The 7052-nt window shown below is 31.2% G+C and overlaps 1 protein-coding gene across 3 annotated transcripts in view; it reads left to right on the top strand.

The window, feature by feature from the left end:
- LOC110021279 (uncharacterized protein At4g06598-like) overlaps positions 1–7052 on the top strand; it is a 51588-nt gene that overhangs the window by 4904 nt on the left and 39632 nt on the right. The gene's annotated exons all lie outside the window — the stretch shown is intronic.

Consider the following 7052-nt stretch of genomic DNA (forward strand, 5'->3'; position numbering starts at 1 on the left):
CACACAATTCTCTTATATTTACATATCTAACATCTGAATTTTCATATTGACGTTTATGACACTGATGTGATAAACCTATGCATGAAAATTTGTTTTGACTTCTTAAAAGTAGGTGATAGTAGTGTTTTTGATGTGATATTAAGTGCTATGCATGTAAATATTAAAATATGGATGTTAGATATATAAATATATAAGGCTTGCGTGCTATGTATGTAAATGCCCCTTTTTTTTTCACACGAGCAATTCTTTTCACTATTTTTTTGCTCTGCGGAAAGAATTGCATTCAACTGCTAAAATTGGCCACACCTTCCCATCAGTTGTTGAAATAATTTTGGATGGCAGAACGGTGGGTTTGATCTTCTTATTTTTCATTGTGATCGTGCATTGCAATGCATTGTGTGGATAGAGTCTTGGAGTTTGTATATTGAAAATTATAACACATTTTGCATATTTGAATGTGTATATGGTATCAATATTCACTTTCTTTTACCTTCTTTAGGAGAAGGGGGAAATCATATGTTCTATGTTGCCCACCCTTCTCATGCTAAAGAAAAAGATTGCAATAGAAGATTAATTGTCGTTAATCAATGCAATCTATAAATCCATTTGAATAATAAAACATAAGAGTAATGTTATTGTATGCTAAATATTTTCCTTTTAGTGGAATATTTTAGGCCAATTTTTTTAGAGGGAGTAAACTTCATTAGTTAATTACATGTTGTCAATCTTGTATAATGGTAGGTATTTATTGAGCTTTTTTAATCTAGGAGGGCATGGGTGGACGAGGATGCGTTAAAAACCTATAAAAATGGGAGGCTTAAAGAACATTCAATATTTTAAAGGGAAAGCTATCGAGTTCAATAACAAAATAATATTTAGGATTTTTATAGGAAGATCACCCTGATATTATTATTATAAAAAAAACTGGGGTCAATGAATCTTAAATATTATATGTGAAGACAGCTTGAGTGGAACTCGTAAATTCATTTTAAATAGCCTCAACATATGGATATTCAAGGGAGTGAAAGTCGATGATGAGATGCATACAAAATAGTGGGATTTGTTATTTCTTAAGAGAAACAAATCTTAAGACGAATATAAATACGAAAGACATGCAAAATGTTAGCTGGCATATTTCAGTTGAAGTAGTTTTAAGGCTAAATTTTTTTTAAAAAAAATTAGAAACAAGTTTAAAAAATAATTAATTATCTTTTCAAGATTAAATGGTGGAATTTATTTTATTTTATTTTATTTAAGCAAAACAGGGTTATATTTTTTTATTACACAAGGAAAAATATACAAACCCGGGAAAAGGGTCCCAACACACACACCCTATAAATACACAAAGAAAGTAAAAAAGTCCTTTCTCCAAAAAAGAAAAATTTAACTCATCCACACCAAAACACAACAAAACTCAACACACAAAATACCAGACAATCAAAGCCACTAAAAATGAATCAAAGAAAAACAAAAACAGAAAACAACATAACTAAGAGCAACCAAATAGCCACCAAACTATTCAACCAAACTATTCACATCCTTTAAGGCTAAAAGCATCATATTATAAGGAATAATTTTTGAGACTGTAGCACCCCGCGTCTTCAAACCCCATTTAGCCACCTAGTGAGCAGCCTTATTGCCTTCTCGCTTGGTATGAGACCAAAGAATAAATAAGTTCTTGGAAAGAGCAAAAATCATTTTCATCTGAATATTGATACTTCAATGATAATCTTGTTGCAATTAACAAAACTTCCAAAGAATCAAAGAATCAATTTCTATAATAATAAATTTCCAACCATAATTGATAGTCATCTGCAGACCATAGATAAAAGATGTTCAATTGATTTCTCATTATCATGACACAAAACACAACAAGAAGACAATCTTAAACCTTTCATCTTAAGAATATCATCACTAGGAATGATATTATGAAAAACTCTCCAAATAAAAAAGGAGATTGAAGGTTTAATCCAAATATTCCAATTCCATTTAAGATTTAAACTTTGCAAAAATTAAAAGGAGTTAGCAAAACATTTAGCATAAGAATCACCCAATTTGCCTTTAATTTTAGGCAAATCAGGCTTAGTAATATCAATAGGAATAGAAGCAATAAAATTAGTATCATCATAATTAACCTTTTGCAAAAGTTTCCTAAAACACCACTGATTTTCAAACCATAGGTCATTAATCTTGATATTAATATTCTCAGGGCCACCGTAAAAGTCAGCAAGAGCACCTTTGTCCAACCAATCATCATACCAGAAAGAGCAATCGCCTTTACCAATATCCCAACAAATCATATCTTCCGTATTTCTAGCAACCTTGAGCATTTCACGCCAAATAAAAGAATCACTTTTGTTATAGGTAATAGTCATAGGATTCCTACTAAAGCAATACTTGACATGCATCAAAGAAGCCCAAATGGAATTATTCTATCGAAAACGATACCATAATTTCATATAATTGATTTTAATAGAATCATTTAAGCTTCTAAAGCCAAGTCCTCCATTTTCTATAGGTTTACAAAGCTTATTCCAACTTTTCCAGTGGAATCTGGAATGACCTTTACCTTCCAACAGAAACATATTAAAAAGATTTTCAATCCTCTTAATAACATTCAAAGGCATATTCATAACTTGAAGAGTATAAAGAGGGAGAAAAGTAAGAACACTTTTAAGAAGAGTCACCCTACTCCATGATGATATGCATCAACGAGTGTTGCTTTTATAATGTAACTCATAGAATTTCTAATCAAAATATTTAAATCCTAAACACTAAAATCATAGCCAACAAGGAGTTTTATTAGTCATGAAGACTACATAGCATATTGAACACGGACATGAATATTCCTAGGGTTTTTACTTGCACACCGCACAATTCTTAAACATTTACATATCCTTTTTTAGTGGGACCCACTTTCAAATTTTTTTTAAAAAAAATGCTACAGAAGCTGTGATCGACGGTGGAGATCGGACACCGCATGCATCTCTGCATGCGGTGTCCGCACGGAATAATTTTTCCTACATAGGAGTGTAAATGAGCCCAGCCGACTTGTGAGCCAATTCGAACTTGACTCGTTAATGAGCTTGTTAGTCGAGCTTACGAGCCACAAGCTTGACCTCAAGCTAGAGCACCAGTTCGAGCTTAACAAGAATTGAAATATTGATACAGACCAAGTGTTGCGATGCACCGACAATATATGCAAGTATTCATGCTGACCAAGTAGTATACAAAACTGAATCTGTGTATCGATTCCTAGGAGGAACGAGTAAACTCCCAAATTCCAAAACAGTTACAGTCTATCGGTTTTGAGCCTAGCATGAAGGCTTAAAATTTGATAATTTTAAAGTTTCTAATCTAATCCTAGCTTCTGCAAAAATTAAAATCTATAACTTGTTTGAGTCTAACTTCTGCAAAAATTAAAATCTATAACTTGTTTGAGTTCAAACAAGTGATAGAAATTCTTCCTTGAATTGGTCATATGCAAATTAAATCTTCCTAAGTGACTCTAATGAAGCTAAAAAACAGGAACATCATTTTTTCTTAGCCCCCTCATCATAAGAAAATTGGGGTTTCATATTATAGTTAGTCCCCTAACAGGATTACACCATCCTGACAATAATATTTTTATTCTCTTAGAGTAGTATAGGTTAAGCTTATTGTTCAACTAACCTACTCCAAGTAGAATGTTAAACTATATACTCAAATTCCAACTTACACCCAATCACATAAACAAAAATGATACTAATTGGCTTTAAATCCTTTTCAAGTGAGAGAGAAATTTAAGTATTACTCATTGCAAATAAACAGAAAATATTACATTATAAATTCAATATTTAAAAAGTTTGAGGAATCACTCTGATGTTCTCCACTTAGTTTAAACATATTTACAAGAAAATCACTAAGTTCTCACTCATTTTTGGTGCAGACAATTATAAGCATACACATTTTCTCTCTCAGGCGAACTCTCACAAACAGTCGCACACATATATGGATCCCTCCGACAAGCAAGTTTGAAGGCTACAATAATTCTTCAGTGGCTCCTTCCAATCTCTATCTCGCTCCTCTCAATGTCACTCCAGGGGACAAATTCTGAAAAATTGTGATGAAGAAAATTAATCTTTACACTAAATCTCCTTCTTCTATATCCATAGATCATTACAAAATTCCGCTACGTCAACACAAACTATCATACTCTCTTAGTCGATTCGCCTGTGCTAGAACTCTTCCATGGAGTGTCAGAGTCTTATTCTCTCTGTTGTTACAATTCTTCAGCCTTGAACGTTGAGCCTATCCATCACAGAAAGAGGCTTCAGGATGTAGTGGGCTCGGTAAGGCTATTGTAGTGTGGCATAGCAATGCTAACTTTGGGTTGTATCTATGTTGCTAGACTTGGAGCACCTACGCCCATCAAATGGCTCCTAGGCGCCTGCTACACAAAAGTCGCATAGCTATGCCAATTCCAAGGTTAGGAACTCTTTTATGCCTTTTAAACTTGTAACCTACAAACAACATCAAAAACACCTGATAAAGCCCATATATAATACACATAGTGGAAATACTACAAAAAAAATATAGGAAAGTATATCAAAATTTCACCCACATCCAATTCTCTCAAACTTACATATTACTTGCTCTTAAGTAATCTCAAAATCTAATTTTAGAATTTAATAGAAATTAGCGAATAATTTAGATAATGAATTTTAGTGAATTTAATAATCCAGTGAACATTTAGATCAAAGTTCTTAGGTATATTCTTTAGGTAGAATCATCATAGCAACTTCCCAATATCCTGAATAACTCACTTTAACACTGGATATATACAATTGATCTCAAATTACTTATGTGAGGCTAAACTTTTTTGAAATTAAAACTTCACACAAAAAATTTTGTTGACGACGCACTTAAATAATATTAATTCTATTATTATCCCGTTGAATACAAAAGTTCAAAATTAAGTTAGTGAAGCTTATGATCCTTTGACTTATTTGAAATGTTTATCATTAACAATTTTTAATTTGAGCTTAACCTCAAACATCTCCTCATAAGTTCATGAAATTCTTTTCTATTTTAGCATGTGCCCTTTTTTAATTTTTTTTTTATTTTATTTTTCTTTTTATTTTCATGGAGGTTAGTTATATATAGTTAAACTTATTTTAATGATGTTGAATAATGACCTTATCCAAGTCAAATTTTCAATTACTTCCCAACTCTTTCTAAAAATTTATAATTCAACCAGTACTAACTAAAAATTAAATCCAAGTGAGTGGTGAGTGAAGTTTATATTTATGAGGTGCTAATTTTATAATTATTCATTGCTTACTTAAGAATTTATGAAAATTTTTATAGATTAGTATTACTAAAATTAGATATCAAGTACTAGTGTATTCTTAATTCATTTCACACCCTTCGATGCTTTGTGTCATTGAAATTTTAAGTTCTTTTCCTATAATTAAAATTCACATATGCTCTTATCTACTGCTAACCTGCATTTTATATACTCTTAAGTTTGATATCTACTTTAACTTAAAGGGCAATATAAATACATGTACTAACTCCTACAACTTATTTTTAACACTATACATGCAAATACACTAGAACAGAGAGATGAGCATAGCATGATAGAACATTATTATACAACAAAAGTAAATTACACTATAAACTATTGCAAATAACACTTGTGAACAAGTAAACGTCAAAAAATAAACATATACAGGTGTAGGTTCAAGATCCAATCCATAAACAAGTCAAATTTAAACATCAAGCACCAATACTATGTGAGATGTATGTAGCTCCAGAGAATATAACAAAAAAATCATATACAAGCATACTCTAAAGTAAAAGAAGAGAAATTAGGTTGCTACCCAATAAGAGCTTAGTTCAACATCCTCAGCCCAACCTAATCGCAAACATGCACCAAAGAGTAAAGTAAGAAAAATCATATACAAGCATACTCTAAAGTAAAAAGAAGAGAAATTAGGTTGCCACCCAATAAGAGCTTAGTTCAACATCCTCAGCCTAACCTAATCGCAAACATGCACCAAAGAGTAAAGTAAAATATGCAATATCACAACATTATATTGCTTCTAATGCCTCTCAAATATAGCTTAGTTTTATGTACTTAGCTTGACAAATTTAAATCAAGCCTTAAGATTTTTCTTTAGGATCAATTATCCATTTTATTAATCCTTGATCGATCACTCCATGTTTTAAATAGTTTTGAGACTCCCTTTTTACATTCTATCATGATCCTATAATTCTCTCTTTTTAAAATACTAAAATTTTCTTTTCTGACTTCTTATTTAAAATCTCTAACAACTTTTCTATTGCCAATCTCAAATATTATTTAAGAATATAAGTAGGGTGGTATAAATTCATGAATATGAAAATTCTTTTTCTAATTTTTTTTTAATAGCTAACTCCACTTTTTATAAATCACTATTCGCTCTGCCAGTTGCAAGAGATAGTCTACAAAAAAAAATATGGATCTGAGCATCTTCCTTTATACCCAAAATAATGAAATCAATAAGAAAATAATTTTTTTACTTTTACTAGGACATTTTCGATAACCTCCCTTAAAAAATTTAAAAAAATAATCAACTAATTGAAGAGTCATAGTGATAGGTTAAAGTTCTCCTAGTTTCAATCTTTCGAACACTGAAAAATACATCAAATTTTTGCTTGCTCTTGAGTTACATAATACTTTTCCATCAATTGGTCGCTTGTAGTGCATGAAAATGTAAAAATACATGAATCCTTAATTTTTTTGTGAGAGTTTTCGTTGAATTATAGCACTGTAATTTTGAGTTAACATCACAGTTTCAAAATTCAAAATTGAATTATAGAACTGTATCCTCCCAGCCTAGCCGCAGATTCAGTAAACAAGCGTAGGATTAGTCAATGTTCTTTATGCCTGGACCAAAGGGTAAAGAATAGGTATGCTCCTATTTGACATAATATAAATTGAACTAATTCACTTTATCCATTCACTATAATTTCTTGACAAGGAGAATGATGCTTTCTTATATATTGAATATCACAATTAGACCCTC

The sequence above is a fragment of the Phalaenopsis equestris genome, unplaced genomic scaffold (assembly GCF_001263595.1).
Source record: "Phalaenopsis equestris unplaced genomic scaffold, ASM126359v1 Scaffold000129, whole genome shotgun sequence".
NCBI classification, from domain to species: domain Eukaryota; kingdom Viridiplantae; phylum Streptophyta; class Magnoliopsida; order Asparagales; family Orchidaceae; genus Phalaenopsis; species Phalaenopsis equestris.